The sequence below is a fragment of the Mobula birostris genome, chromosome 21 (genome assembly GCF_030028105.1).
Source record: "Mobula birostris isolate sMobBir1 chromosome 21, sMobBir1.hap1, whole genome shotgun sequence".
Lineage (NCBI taxonomy): Eukaryota > Metazoa > Chordata > Chondrichthyes > Myliobatiformes > Myliobatidae > Mobula > Mobula birostris.
The window spans coordinates 13,448,836-13,465,716 of NC_092390.1; the positions used below are offsets into that span (position 1 = coordinate 13,448,836).

General features: G+C 43.4%; 1 protein-coding gene across 1 annotated transcript in view; it reads left to right on the forward strand.

The window, feature by feature from the left end:
- Positions 1-5,397: 5,397 nt before the first annotated feature.
- The window catches only part of LOC140185603 (palmitoyltransferase ZDHHC16-like), a 35,741-nt gene continuing 24,257 nt past the window's right edge, over positions 5,398-16,881 (forward strand). The window contains exon 1 of the mRNA XM_072239003.1: positions 5,398-5,500. The gene's annotated coding sequence lies outside the window, so the exon portion shown is untranslated. The remainder of the gene's footprint in view (positions 5,501-16,881) is intronic.

Here is a 16,881-nt window from a genome sequence, read left to right on the forward strand (position 1 = left end):
CCATAGAAAGGGTGCAGAGGAGATTTACAAGGATGTTGCTTGGATTGGGGAGCATGCCTTATGAGAACAGGTTGAGTGAACTCAGCCTTTTCTCCTTGGAGCGACGGAGGATGAGAGGTGACCTGATAGAGGTGTATAAGTTGATGAGGGGCATTGATCGTGTGGAATCTCAGGGGCTTTTTCCCAGGGCTGAAATGGCTGACACGAAAGGGCACAGTTTTAAGGTGCTTGGATGTAGGAACAGAGGAGATGTCAGGGGTAAGTTGTGGTTGTTTATGCAGAGAGTGGTGAGTGCGTGGAATGGGCTGCTGGCAACGGTGGTGGAGGTGGATACATAGGGTCTTTTAAGAGACTCCTAGACAGGTATATGGAGCTGAGAAATACAGAGGGCTATGGGTAACCCTAGGTAATTTCTCAGGTAAGAACATGTTCGGCACAGCTTTGTGGGCCGAAGGGCCTGTATTGTGCTGTAGGTTTTCGATGTTTCTAACAGTGCACTGAGGCAGAAGGATGATAAACGATAACTGAGTGCAGTTGGAAGTTACAGAGAGGGTGCTGTGCAGGTAGACATAATACAAGGACACAATGGGGTTTGTGAGGTCAAGTTTCCATTGTATATAAGAGAAACAACAGAAGGATAGAAGCTGTCCTTGACAATGCCAGCATGTGATTTCAAGCTTCTGTATCATCTGCCTGACGGGAGAGGAGAGAAGAGAATGTCTCGCATCAGTGGTGTCTTTAAGTTGGCTGCTATACTGAGGCAGCAGGGTGTGTAGACAGACCATGGAGAGGAGGCTGTTTTCCTTGGTAGGCTGAGTTGTGTCCACAATTCTCTGCAATTTCTTGTGGTCCTGTGCCAAGCAGTTGCCACGCCAGTCTGTGATGCATCCAGGTAGAATGCTTTCTATGGTGTATCAGTCAAAATGGGTAAGGGTTGACGGGGGCATGCCAAATTCCTTTTGCCTTCTGAGGAAGTAGATGTGCCGATGAGGTTTCTTGGCTGTATCGTCAACGTGGTTGGTGATGTTCTCTCTATAGTGGTTCAATTAAGCCCAAGGAATGGACTGCTGACCCAGAAAAAGCGGTTTGAACAGCAGGGAGTATAAATTAATTAAATCTGAAATAACAAGCTACTCCTTGTCATGGTGTTCATGAAAATACCAGATTGTGGTAAAAATCCACTAATGCTCTTCGAGGAGGGAAATCTGGATCTTATGAGATCTGGGAACCTAGCAAATTGCTACTTTCAAGAGTTAGCGTCACTTCCATTTACCTTGGTGATCTGATCTGAGTGCCAGATTGTTGGCTGACATTGTGCTATAACAACATGGAAGGGATATGATTAAAGAATCAGAATCAGGTTTATTATCACCAGCATATGTCATGAAATTTGTCAACTTTGCAGCAGCAGTTCAATGCAATACATAATACAGAAGAAGAAAAACATAATAATACATAAGTAAATCAATTACAGTATACATATATTGAATAGATTTTAAATTGTGCAAAAAAAAACCAAATAATATATCTTAAAAAAGTGAGGTAGTGTTCACGGGTTCAATGTCCATTCAGGAATCGGATGGCAAAGGGGAAGAAGCTGTTCCTGAATTGCTGAGTTTGTGCCTTCAGACTTCTGTACCTCCCACCTGATGGTAACAGTGAGAAAAGGAAAGGGCAGGTCCTGAGGTGCTGGAGATCCTTAATAGTGGACGCTGCCTTTCTGAGACACCGCTCCTTGAAGATGTCCTGGGTACTTTGTAGGCTAGTACCCAAGATGGAGCCAACTAAATTTACAACCCTCTGCAGCTTCTTTCAGTCCTGTGCAGTAGCTCTCCCCCCACCCCCTGCCCCATACCACACAGTGATGCAGCCTGTGAGAATGCTCTCCACGGTACATCTACAGAAGTTTTTGTTGACATACCAAGTCTCTTCAAACTTATAATGAAGTATAGTTACTGTCTTCCTTTATAACTGCATTGATATGTTTGGCAAACACAAGGAAATCTGCAGATGCTGGAATTTCAAGCAACACACATCAAAGTTGCTGGTGAATGCAGCAGGCCAGGCAGCATCTCTAGGAAGAGGTACAGTCGACATTTCGGGCCGAGACCCTTCGTCAGGACTAACTGAAGGAAGAGTTAGTAAGAGATTTGAAAGTGGGAGGGGGAGGGTGAGATCTGAAATGATAGGAGAAGACAGGAGGGGGAGGGATGGAGCCAAGAGCCGGACAGGTGATTGGCAAAAGGGATATGAGAGGATCATGGGACAGGAGGCCTAGGGAGAACAAAAGGGGGAGGGGGGGAGGCCCAGAGGATGGGCAAGGGGTATAGTCAGAGGGAGAAAAAGGAGAGAGAGAAAAAGAATGTGTGTATATAAATAAATAATGGATGGGGTACGAGGGGGAGGTGGGGCATTAGCAGAATTTTGAGAAGTCAATATTCATGCCATCAGGTTGGAGGCTACCCAGATGGAATATAAGGTGTTGTTCCTCCAACCTGAGAGTGGCTTCATCTTTACAGTAGAGGAAGCCATGGATAGACATATCAGAATGGGAATGGGACGTGGAATTAAAATGTGTAGCCACTGGGAGATCAGCTAATGCCCCATCTCCCCCTTGTACTCCATCCATTATTTTCCTTTTTCTCCCCCTGTCCCCCTCACTATACCCCTTGCCCATCCTCTGGGCTTTCCCTCTCCCCCTTTCTTTCTCCCTAGGCCTCCTGTCCCATGATCCTTTCATATCCCTTTTACCAATCAACTGTCCAGCTGTTGGCTCCATCTCTCCCCCTCCTGTCTTCTCCTATCATTTCGGATCTCCCTTCCCCCTCCCATTTTCAAATCTCTTACTAGCTCTTCTTTCAGTTAGTCCTGACAAAGGATCTCGGCTTGAAACATTGACTGTACCTCTTCCTAGAGATGCTGCCTGGCCTGCTGCGTTCACCAGCAACTTTTATGTGTGTTGCTGAATTTGTTGGGACCAGGTTAGATCTTCAGAGATCTTGACACCCAAGAATGTGTAACTGCTCACACTCTCCACTTCTGATCCCTCTATGAGGATTGGTATGTGTTCCTTCGTCTTGCCCTTCCTGAAGTCCACAATCAGCTCTTTCATCTTACTGACATTGAGTGCAAGGTTGTTGCTGTGACACCACTCCACTAGCTGGTACATCTCGCTCCTGTATGCCCTCTCGTCTGCATCTGAGATTCTACCAACAATGGTCGTATCATCAGCAACTTTATAAGATAGTATTTGAGTTTTGCCTAGCCACACAGTCATGGGTATGGAGAGAATAGAGCAGTGGGCTAAACACATATGCCTGAGGTGCACCAGTGTTGATCGTCAGCGAGGAGGAGATGTTATCACCAATCTGCACCGATTGTGGTCTTCCGGTTAGGAAGTCAAGGATCCAATTGCAGAGGGAGGTACAGAGGCCCAGGTTCTGCAACTTCCCAATCAGGATTGTGGGAATGATGGTGTTAAATGCTGAGCTATAGTTGACAAACAGCATCCTGACATAGGTCTTGTTTCAAGTGTACTGGAATGTGTACACTACCACATTTACTGACACATCTAGCTACCAACTCTCACTGTGATACAGTTATTCTGACGTTGTCCCTTGCTGGAACACAGTTCTTGTACTGACACTTACAAAACTGATTCCAATGGCTCCAATTTCAACCATTTTACACTGCAACATTCAAGAGGCCACATATAAAATGGACTCTTCAGGAAGATATCTCCCCAGCAAATAATTTTAACATATCTAAGGACAACCTCCCGTCTTGCCAATGATTAGAACTGGGCACAGTAGTCAAGGAGGAAGGTTTTGAACTATCCGATGTCGACTTGGCCTTTTATTTTTAAGTAGACTAATAATGCATCAGTGAACTATTCTGCAGAATCAGAATCGGGCTTAATATCACTGGCATATGTCGTGAAATTTGTTTTGCAGCAATAATACATTGAAGAGAGATTTAGGCCAGTTGGAAGAGTGGGCTGAAAGATGGCAGATGGAGTCTAATGCTGATAAATGTGAGGTGCTACACTTTGGTAGGACTAATCAAAATAGGACATACATGGTAAATGGTAGGGCATTGAAGAATGTAGTAGAACAGAGGGATCTAGGAATAATGGTGCATGGTTCCCTGAAGGTGGAATCTGATGTGGATAGGGTGGTGAAGAAAGCTTTTGGTATGCTGGCTTTTATAAATCAAAGCATTGAGTATAGGAGTTGGGATGCAATATTGAAATTGTACAAGGCATTGATGAGGCCAAATTTGGAGTATTGTGTACAGTTTTAGTCACTGAATTATAGGAAAGATGTCAACAAAATAGAGTACAGAGGGTTACTAGAATGTTACCTGGGTTTCATCAGTTAAGTTACAGCGAAAGGTTGAACAAGTCGGGTCTTTATTCTTTGGAACGTAGAAGGTTGAGGGGGGAACTTGATAGAGGTGTTTAAAATTATGAGGGGGATAGATAGAGTTGACGTGGATAGGCTTTTTCCATTGAGAGTGGGGGAGATTCAAACAAGAGGACATGAGTTGAGAGTTAAAGGACAAAAGTTTAGAGGTAATAAGAGGGGAACTTCTTTACTCAGAGAGTGGCAGCTGTGTGGAACGAGCTTCCAGCAGAAGTGGTTGAGAAGTGGTTCGATGTTGCCGTTTAAAGTTAAATTGGACAGGAAAGGAATGGAGGGTTATAGGCTGAGTGCAGGTCGGTGGGACTAGGTGAAAGTAGGAGTTCGGCACGGACTAGAAGGGCCGAGATGGCCTGGTTCCGTGCTGTAATTGTTATATGGTTAATAAAAAGTATAATTTACAATAAATAATCTACTCAGTGTTCTTCATTCTTGTCTGTTGCATCTTTATATACACACACGTGTATATAATTTAATTTTATAATTAAATTATATACACGTGTGTGTGAATATAAAGATGCAACAGACAAGCATTTTACTTATAAAATTAGATAGGTAGTGCGAAAAGAGGAAACTTAGTGAGGTACTGTTCGTTATCCATTTAGAAACTTGATGGGGGGGGTCAGGGGATGTTGTTCTTGAAACGTTGTGCAGGCTCCTGCATTGTAATGCATTAGCTGTGATGGATGGCGAGTAAAACTGGAATAGGGGGCCAGTGGGGACACCTCCATACAGTCCTGCCGCCTTCCTCTTCCGACGCCACCTGTTCCTTTGTAGGCACGTAAATCGAACATACCTCTCAACAATACCTCATGCCTTGCTGTATGAATGGGAAGGAAGGCTGACGGGAACTGTAGTTTTTAACAGCAACACCGCCGGAGGTTTCCTTTCGCTGACATTAACTGGACTCCAGTTCCCAGAATGCGCCGGGTGGGCTGCGGCATGCCGGATTATTGCGCAGGTGCAGTTGGAGCGTCCCGTCTTTTGTTACTTCAACTGGGTTGACGTGAGGTGGCGGCGGGAGTGGACGGGAGGAGCGGCCGCCGTGAAAGAACACGAGAGAGGTTGCCGGAACAACGGTGAGAGCAGCGTTTCTGAGCGTTGACTGTGGCTTCCCTCCCTCATCATCTGCCCCATCTCCCATCTGATCGTCTTTCTGCCGCCTCTCCCCTTATCCCCTGTCACCTAATCTACTCCTCAGTCTTCCCCACTCTCTTGTTTGCTGCATCTTTCTTTTAAGCCTCTCCTTCCACCCCCCCCCCAAGTTGGCCAAGAACCTTCATGAGCACTGGAAAGGAAATTGGCAGGTTGGATAGGAGAATTGGGGTCTCACAAATGAGGTTTTTTTTCTGAAGACGTGATCAAGAGGATTGATCAGAGCAGGGTGGTAGATGATGTCTATCAGCAAGACCTTTACATATTAGGCATTGGTGTGGAAGATTAAGTTACAAGATGGGCGAGGCAAATGAATACAATATGGACTTGGTGGTTGGAGTCAGAGGGTGCGGCGGGGGCAGTTGTGGTGTCCTGTTGTTGCCTCTGTTGGGCTGATGTAAATTGCCAGCGCTTGGTGGGGATGAACACAGAGAGGCCTTTGGTGAGAGTGACAGCTGGGCGTGAGATTACACTGTGGGTTCCCTCCTCCACTCTCCATCATCTCTCTGCCTTCACCATCCCTCCCTCAGGGGATCTTTTGCAGATTGGAGGCCTGTGATAGTGCTGGGCCCAACATTGTTTCCCATATTTGGATAATGATGTAGATGGCCTGGTTAGTAAATTTGCAAAATTAGTGCTATAGTGAACTGTCAGAAAGATTATGGCACAATATAGATCATCTGTCAATGTGGATCATGTGTTTGAATTTACCCTGGACAATTACAAATGTTGTATTTTATTTTATTTCAAGATACAGCATGGTAACAGGCCCTTCTGGCCCAATGAGTCTGCGCCACCTAATTTCACCCATGTATCCGATTAAACTACAAACCCTTACTCCTTTCGAATGTGGGGGGAAACTGAAACAGCTGGATGAAAGCCATGTGGTCATGGGGCCAATGTACAGACTCCTTACAGACAGTGGTTTGCACCTAAATTGTAGGTGGACCGATATCCTAGCAGGAAGGTTTACTAGTACTACAGGTGGCGGGGGGGGGGGGACACAGGGTTAGTTGTGGGGAGGAGTTAAACTAGAGTTGCGGGGGGGGGAACAGAACAGAACAGATATGTTGTTAAGACCTTAAAGTCAGAAATCAAAAGGTTGTGCAAGATATGACTAATGTCCTGAGTTTTGTGTATTTCAATGCAATGAGTATTGTAGGAAAGGCAGATGAGCTCAGGGTATGGATCAATACATGGAATTCTGACCTTGTAGCCATTAGTGAAGGGACTAATGAAGGGACAGGTCTGGCAGCTCAATATTCCAGGGTTCCGTTGTTTTAGACGCAACAGAGCGGGAAGGATTAAAGGAGGGGGGGCATTACTAGTCAGTGAAAATACCATGGAAGTGCTCAGTGAGAACAGACTGGAGAACCTGTTTAGTGAGGCTTTATGGGTGAAACTGGAGGATAAAACAAGGTACGACTTTGTTAATGGGACTATATTATAGATCACCTAACGGTCCATAGGATTTAGAGGAACAAACTTGTAGTGAGATTGCAGACTGTTGCAAGAAACATGAGGTTGTGATGGTAGGTGTTTTTAACTTTCCACATATTGACTGGAACTCCAATACTATAAAAGGACTAGATGGGATAGAGTTTGTCAAATGTGTTCATGAAAGTTTCCTTAATCAGTATATGGAATTTCCAACAAGAGAGTGTGCGATACTTGGATCTGCTATTCAGGATTGAGACAGGGCAGGTGGCAGAAGTTTGTGTAGGGGAACACTTTGCATCTACTAATTATAATACCAATAGTTTCAAAGTAAATATGGAAAACAATTGGTCTGGTGTGTGGGTTAAGATTCTAAAAGGCCAATTTTGATAATATCAGTAAGGATCTGGCAGGTGTGGATTGGGACAGGCTGTTTTCTGCAAAGGTGTATTTGATAAGTGTGAAGCCTTCAAAAATGAAACTTTGAAAGTACAAAGCTTGTATGTGCCTGTCAGAATAAAAGGAAAGGATAACAGGTTTCAGGAACCTTGGATTTCAAGAGATATTGAGGCCCTGATTAAAGAAGAAAAAGGAAGTGCATGCAGGTACAGGCAGGTAGGAACAGATGAGATTCTAATGGAGTATAAGAAATGCAAGAGAACACTTACAAAATCAGAAAGGCTGAAAAAAGGCATGAGGTTGCCCGAACAGACAAGGGGAAGGAGAATTCTTCAGGGATTCTGCAGATATATTAAGAGCAAAAGGATTGTGAAGGACAAAATTGGTCCTCTGGAAGATCAGAATGGTAATCTACTTGTGGAGCCAAAATAAATGGATGAGATCTTAATGGATTTTTTGCATCTGTATCTACTCAGAAGATGGAATGGAGTCCATAGAAATGAGGCAAAGAAGCAGAGAGATCCTGGACCCTATACAGATTACAGACAAGTGTTTACTGTTTTGAGGCAAATTAGGGTGGACTAATCCCAGGGCCTAGTATGGTGTTCCCTCAGACCCTGTGAGAGGCAAGTGCGCAAATTACAGAGTCCTTAGCAGAGATATTTAAATCATTCTGGGCAGCAAAGAGGTACCGGCCGATTAGAGTATAGCTGATGTTACTCCACTGTTTAGGAAAGGCTTTCAGAATGAATCAGGAAATCTGAAATCTGGTGAGCCTGACATCAGTAGTGGGAAAGTTATTGGAAGGTGATGAGATATTTTGGAAAGACAGGGACTGATTAAGACTAGTCAGCGTGGCTTTGTGAGTGGTAGGGCATGCCTAACGAAAGTTGTCGAGTTTTTCGAGGAAGTTACCAGGAAATTTGATGAAGGCAAGGCGGTGGATGTTGTCTACATGGACTTTAGCAAAGCAATTGACAAGGTCCAGCATGGGGGGTTGGTTAACAAGGTTCAGTGGCTTGGTGTTCAAGATGAGGTAGTGACAGAGATTAGACATTGGCTTTGCAGTTGAAGCCAGACAGTGGTAATGGATAGTTGCCTCTCTGGAATCAACAAGGGATGCTCAACGGCTGTGGCAGGGTTTGAATGTTATAACCTCCAGCAAAGTTAAATCTTGTGGCATGGGGGACTGCAGGTCTTTGCTTCCAGATGAGCTCAATGCTGCCTATGCTTGCTTTGACCGCCAGAACATGGAGGAGTCATCGTGAATGCCCACGTCTCCTGATCCTTTGATCTCGGTATCTGAAACTGACATGTGGATTGTCTTCAGGAGGATGAATCCAAGGAAAGCATCTGGTCCAGACAGGGTACCTGACCATGTACTAAAGACCTGTGCTGACCATCTGGCTGGTGTGTTCACTGATATCCTTAACCTCTCAACTGCTTCAAGCAGGCTTCAATTATACTGATGCCCAAGAAGAGTGTGGCGACCTGCCTCAATGACAGTTACATCCACAGTGATGAAGTGTTTTGAGAGGCTGGTAATGAAACATATCAGCTCCTGCCTGAGAGGCGACTAGGATCCGCTCCAGTTTGCCTACCGGAGCAACAGGCCCACAGCAGATACCATCTTATTGGCTCTTCACTCAACCCTGGAACAGCTGGACAGTAAGATGCATACATCAGGATGCTCCTTATCGATTAAATCTCAACATTTAATACCAACATCCCCTCAAAGCTAATCAGTAAACCTTGGCTTCAACACCTTGTTGCGCGATTGGATTGTGGATGTCTTCACTTGTAGATCCCAGTCAGTTCGGATTGGCAAAAACATCTACACGATCTCCATCAGCACAGGTGCACAACAGGGATGTCTGCTTAGCCCCCTTACTCTACTTGCTCTACACCTATGACTGCGAGGCTAAGCACAGCATTAACACCATGTACAAGTTTGCTGATGACATCACTGTTGCGGGCTGTATCAAAGGTGGTGATGAATCCGCATACAGGAGATTGAATATTTGACAGAGAGGTGTTATAACAACAACCTCTCACTCGATGTCAGCAAGACCAAGGAACTGCTTGTAGACTTCAGGAGAGGAAAACCGGAAGTCCATGAGTCTGTCCTCATTGGAGGATCAGAGGCAGAGAATCTGTCTAACCATTAAGCACGTTTACATGTAACTCTGTCATAGGCAAGCAGTGTCATCATCAGAGATCCTCAGCACCCAGGCCATGTTCTTTTCTGGCTGCTGCCATCAGGTAGAAGGTACAAGTGCCTCAGGACTCACATCACCAGGTTCAAGAACAGTTACTACCCCTCAACCATCAGGCTCTTGAACAAAACGGGATAACTGCACTCACTTTCCCCACAACCTGTGATCTCATTTTAAGGACTTTTATCTTCCCATTTCATGTTCTCGTTATTTTTTGCTATTTATACTTCCATTTCCACAGTTGTTATCTTCTGGTTCATCTTTCATTTATTGTGTTATAGTCATTGTTCTATAGATTTGCTGAGTATACCCACAGAAAGAAGAATCTCAAGGTTGTATGCGGTGACGTGTATGTACACGTGTGTGCGGCTTAACGTCCATTTGGACAACGTCCAATCGCATGTACGTCCGTAGTCCCGATCAGAGAATGTGACGTAGCGGACGTAACCAATCAATCTCGTGTATCGCGTGTCTCTTGAGTGTGGTAGCGTTATCTCGCTGTTTCATTTTCTTTCGAAAATATTACCGTAAAGTGCATCATGGCTTCCAAACGCAGCAAAACCACTCCTAGTGATAGCAGCAGCAAGAGGCAAAGGAAAAGTATTGATTTGGAAGTGAAACAAAAGGTTATTAAACAATATGAGATGGAAAACCAGTGAATGCTATTGCTCGGGATTTAGGCATGTCGCACTCGACAATCACGACGATCCTGAAAAACAAAGAAAAAATTCTCGTAGCTGTTAAAGGATTGACTGCACTGAAAACTACAAGGCTCACAAAAATGCGAGAGGGACCTATATCGATATGGAGAAATTGCTAATGACATGAGTTTAGTCAATACAAGTACATTACAGTACTCCACATAGGTTTTCTCAGTATATAATATGGTGTTCGCACATCATCCAAATCACATAACATCCGATTTCACAGAACGTATCATGGACATTAAGCGACACATACCTGTACTCTGATAATAAATTTACTTTGAACTTTGAAGGGCTATGACTAGTGCTGCAGGGATCAGAGCTGGCTCCATTGTTGTTTGCTATTTACCTCAACAATCTCAGTGATAATTTGGTTAACGTAATCACTAAATTTGTGGATGACACCAAGATTGGGGCTGTAGTGGACAGCGAAGAAGACTATCAAAGCTTGCAGCGGGATCTGGACCAGCTGGAACAATGGGCTGAAAATAGCAGATAGAACTTAATGCAGACAAGTTTGAGATGTTGCACTTTGGGAGGACGAACCAGGTATACTTGCATAGTAGGCACTGAGGGGTATGGTGGGACAAAAGGATCTGGGAATACAGGACCATAATTCATTGAAAGTGGCGTCACAGGTAGATAGGTTTGTAAAGAAAATTTTTGGCACGTTGGTATTCATAGATCAAAGTATTGAGTACAGGAGATGGGATGTTATGTTGACCTTGTATAAGACATTGTTGAGACCTAATTTGGAGTATTGTGTAGATTTTGACAATCTACTCAGCTTCTTTTCTGCAGTCCTGCTGAAGTGTTTCAGCCTGAAATGTCAATGATACTCTCTTCCTAGCTGCTGCCTGGCCTGCTGAATTCCTCTGGCATTTTGTGTGTGTTGCTTGGAGTATTGAGTTCAGTTTTAGCCACCTACCTACAGGAAAGATGTAAATAAGATTGAAAGGTACAGAGAAAATTTACAAGTGTATAGCTGAGGGGGGAGGACCTGAGCTATAAGGAAAGATTGAATAAATTAGTATATAGAAGATTGAGGGAGATTTGATAGAGCTATAGAACATTGAGGGGTATAGATAGGGTAAATGCAAGCAGGCTTTTTCCACTAAGGTTGGATGGGACTACCTAGAGATCATGGGTGAGACGTTTAAGGCGAACACGAGGGGAAACCTCATCACTCAGAGGGTGGTGAGAGTGTGGAACGAGTTGTCAGCACTATAGTGGTGCATGTAATTATGATTTTAGCATTTAGGAGAAGTTTGGATGGGCACATGGATGGGAGGGGTGTGGGCTGGGTGCAGGTCAATGGGACTAGGCAGTTTAAATGGTTCACATGGACAAGAATGGACGAAGGGCCTGTTTCTATGTTGTAGTTTTCTGTGACTCTTGATTGAGCCCTGGTCTCTGCCACTGTAATAGCATTGCAGTAACTGCTATGCTCGTGCTACCCACACATGATGAGCTAAACCTGAGCAGGACTTGCGCAGTAAATGCCAGGGCCCAGAAGGGACTGCAGTACAGAGAGACCTAGTATATAAATCCTCATTTTGGCAACAACTTATACATGGGCACATGGCCTCGTAATCTACTTCGTTATAATCTTGCACTTTATCATTTAGCTGAACTATGCTCTTTCGGTAACTTTTACACTTTATTCTGCCTTGTTTTACCTTGTTCTAGCTCGATACACTGTCATGATTTGATATGTATAGACAAGCTTTTCACTATCTTGGTACATGTGACAATAATAAACGAATATTGATACCATAGGTGGTGAAGACAGCATTGTCTTCAAATGCTTGCCTTCATCTGTCAAAGCACTGAGTACAAGAATTGGGGTATCATGTTAGAATTGGACAAAACTTTGGTGACCAAATTTGGAGTATTGTGTGAGCTTCTGGTTACTTAGCTATTGAAAGTACGTCATTAGGCTGGAAAAGGTGAAAGGAAGATTCACAAAGATGTTACTGAGACTGGAGAGCTTGATTGAAAGATGGATTGTTTCCCCTGGTCTGTACTGTTGCTGAGGGGTGCAAGATCTGGTGATTTTTTTTTCAATCCCCAGGTTTTTTAGGAGTCCAAGAATGAGTGAAAACTTATTTCACAATTATTTATTTTAAAGATTAAACAAAGGACAGATACAGAACATTTGAAGCTAAAGGGAAGGACTGAGATGAAGAGAAAAGACAAGTTGCCAATTTTTCAGAATCAGGTTTAATGTCATGAAATTTGTTAACCTAGTGGCAGCAGTACAATGCAATACATGATAATATAGAAGTAAATATATAAATCAATTACAGTAAATATATATGTATGTTAAATTAAAAATGGTGCAAAAAACAGAAATAATATTTTTTATAAGTGAGGTGTCCATGGGTTCAATGTCTATTTAGGAATTGGATGTCAGAGGAGTAAAAGCTGTTCCTGAATCATTGAGTGTGTACCTTCAGGCTTCTGTACCTCCTTCTTGATGGTAACAATGAAAAGAGGGCATGTCCTGGGTGATGGGGATCCTTAATAAGAGACTGACACTTTTATACTGATATAAGGCAAACTGCTGAAATAAATGAAGGACCAGATAAAAGGTACAGTCACTGCATGTGCATCATGTGCTAATACTTAGCCAATGAAAAATGAAACGGTGATAAACTGTTATCAGAGTGCTGGCTGCATAGTTGTATTCATGTGCGCAACGAGGGCAGTAGTGAAAAGGTGGCTGGTCTTCAGAGGCATTGCCCACGGACTGGATCTGCATCTGAATGCTGTAGACAATCATGTTGGCTTCTGAGCCAAGCAACATTGATTGCCAAGACCTGGAGGCAAGATCAGATTGTGGCTCATCAATTGTGTCTTCCTGATGCTGAAGTGAAACCACAATTAGCATCATGAGCCCGTGCCAAAGCTGAAGTGGCAAGAATGAGAGCAGTGTTTGCTTAAGTGCGGAGAAAGCTCGTATAGACACGGAGAGCATGTATTGAGCTCATTAAGTGCACTCAAGGAAGAGTGAAGCTAAGGCTGCCTCAGTAGAATCAAGCTAATATGAAGCAGCAGCTGACTTAGACAGTGGAGTGCCTAACTTTGCGTCAGAACAGCCAATGCATCTTATTAAGGAATATGCCCAAACGCTTTCTGTGCTCCCGTACTCCAGCTCTACAAGGAGTCCACATCACTCAGCCAGCTTGTCTCTCTCGTTGTCCAGGTGTTGACAGTCAAGGTCAACAGCTACATCCCCTTCCACAGTTGAACCACAGCGCTACTGATGCCAATCCCATCAGCACAAACATGGACAGACTGCACCTCCCTCCATCCCAGGACACACATTTGGCAAACCATTCTCCACATGCTCTCATTCAGGAACTGTAGGTGCATTAGATTTGGCTTGTCGAGACTGAGTCACAGCAGAACTAAAAGTGTTCGACAACCAGTCTGCCAGTTATCTATCCTGGAAGTCAAACCATCACAAAGTTTTCCAAGCGCTCCCAAAGAATCACAGAAGTTCCAGGAGTTTGCAGATTTGTTGGCGGAACTGCAAGCCACAAAAAAATGAAGGTTACCTACAAGGGCTGAGTTTCTTGCATACAGCAAAAGGAATAAACCCTGTAGTGGAGAAACTACAAAGCAATATGCAAAAGCAGTGGATAACTGAAGGGTTCAAGACTAAAGCAAAGTATCATGCCCCCATTGACCATTTTCATTCTTGTGGAATGCATCTCCCTCCATGCAGAAATACGCAATGCTATTATAATTTGGGATGTCAGAATTCAATCCCGGCAGCTTCTGTAAGGAGTTTGTATGTCCTCCTGTGGAATGTTTCCTCAGGGTGCTCTGGTTTTCTCCCACAGCCTAAAGATGTACTGGTTAGTGGGCAAATTGTCCTGTGATTAGGCTAGGGTTAAATTGGGGGTTTCTGGCAGAGCAAGTCAAAGGACCAGAAGGGCCTCATTCTGTGCTGTATCTCTACATAGATAAATAACGTAAAATAACCCTAGTTTTATGCTTTCAACTTCCTGTACATGTCAGCAAAAGCATGGAAAGCGCAAACCCCTAACAAGGATGGCAAAACTGAAGTAGAACATTTTACTATGAAATCCGATGGACAATGCCCCATCCATAAGAAACTTCACCCCCTAAGAAAATGCAGAGGATTCGGAGGAAAACTGCTTGCAGACTAGGGGCATATTCTAAAGGAGCACTCAACATGTTTCAAATGTGGTTCAACGGCACACCGAGCAAAAGACTATAAAGCTATCAATTCAGGGCCAGCACCTGGGTTACTACCGGTTCCAGCATACCCACTGCAGAGTCTGGTGGGATCCAGCTGATCGTCTGTCAGACGTAGATACTTCCTCACGCACAGCTGTGTACAGGAAAGACTTCCAAGGCAAATTCTGCTCTAAAATTTGTCTGGCTAACATTTATCTGATAGGACATACTGAGCAAAAAATAAAGGCGTATGTGATATTAGATGATCAAGATAATTTGTCATAGGCAAAATCAACACCTTTGATGTATTCAGTATTACAAGTTCCCCATACTCCCTACTAAAGACGTGTTCTGGAACATCAGAAGTTGCTGGAAGGAGAGCCAGTGGATTTGTCCTGGAGTCAATAGTGGAGGAGGTCTGCTTACTCTTCCAGCCCTCATAGAGGAGTGCAATTCCAACTCCTGAAGCTGTACACAGTCATTCACATCTCAAGGCCCCAGCTGACAAGATTCCTCCACTTGACTCTTCTGCTGAGGTTCTCCTGATGCTTGGCAGAGACATCATCTGTGCACATAAGGTAAATGAACATTGCAATAGTTGACATGATGTACCTTATCGATATCTTCAGGTTCTTTGTCGTTCCGAACTTGTTGAAGTAATTAAACTGTTTAATTTACACTCCTAGCCATTTCTGGCAACTTCAAATCTGAATGCTTGAAACTGCAGTGAGCAAAACAGTTCTGAATTATCTTCTTACTTATTTCTCACTAACTATCCGTGACAAAAATAATGGCTTTTGAACACAAACACACTCAACTGACACTATTTTAACACTGTCTGCTCTAAGCACAGTGTAATGTCTAACAGCCACACAAGTGCATGCAACTGATGGTGTTAGAAACTATTTGGCAGCAATTTCCTGTCCCAATTAAGTGGCATAGTGTTTCAAACAAAGGGAATAGTGGCTATTTTCTTAATTAGCTTTTGTTCTTTAACAGTTCTCCCAAATAAGTGGCTGCCTCGATTAACTGATGACCCAATTAACCAGAATCCACTGACATAAAATTGTGATACGTTAACAGTCAGAATCTTTTTTCCAGAGCAGAAGTATCAAATACCAGAGAGTGTAGCTTTAAAGTCAGAGGGGAAAAGTTTAGAAGAGATCTGTGAGGCAAGTTTTTTTCCTACACAAGTTGGAAGATGCCTGGAACATGGTTGAAGCTGATATGATAGCAACATTTGAGAGACCTTTAGGCACATGAACAGGCAGGGAATAATGGGTGGATATAAACCAGGCAGATGCATTTAGAGTAGGAGATTGTTTTTCTTTCATTATTTCCAGAAAGAATTGATGTTGTGGTCGAATACTTGAATAGTCTTTGCTTCTAAGTCAAGGTGTTCACTTTGATTAGTGAATTAGCAAGTTTTGTACTTTCATTATTACTGTCTTCAGCACAAACTTGTTTATTTCAGTCACATTCTATTTAATTACTTGAATTTAACATGTCTGGATCAGGGTCCAGTAACACAAGCATGGGGATTTATTTCCATGACTGAACCTCCATTCTCCATCTGGATTCATTCCTTTTCTTATTTTCGATACAACGATTTACTGTCTCGAGATTAACCAGAAGGGGATGTTTGGAATCTGTTGTAATGCTTTTCAAGATTAAATGTTGTGCTGCATATTAACAGTAAGCAAGTTTCAATCTCTGCTTCAGAACGCCGAGGATCATCAGGTCATCACTGGAGGAAACCATTCGCACTGTTGTGATTGTGCTGATCTTCTGTACACTATACTATTGCACCATTCTTTGCCCATAGTCCTGAAAATTTTCCCCTTCATTTGCTTTTGAAAGTTGCAATTGAATCTGCCTTCATTCCCCTTTCAGGCAACACATTAGTTGGATAATTATTGTCACATGTACTGATGTACAGTAAGAAACTTTGTTTTCATGTCATCATACAGATCATTTCATGACACAAGTGTAATGAGGTAGTACACGGGAAAACAATCACAGAGTGCAGAACAAAGTGTTACATGTACAGAGAAAGTGCAGGAAAGGCAAACAAGGTGCAAGGACATGAGGTAGATTGTGGGGTCGAGTCAATCTTATCATACCAGGAGACAATTCAATAATCTTATAACAGCAGGGTAGCAGCCGTCCTTGAGCCTGCTGGTAGGTGATTTCAAGCTTTTGTACCTTCTGAACAATGGGAAAGGCGAGGAGAGACTACACAGGGTGGGTGGGGTCTTTGATTATGTTAGTAGCTTTCCTGAGGCAAGAAGTGCAGAGAAAGCCCGTGGAGGGGAGGTTGGTTTCTGTGCTTTGCTG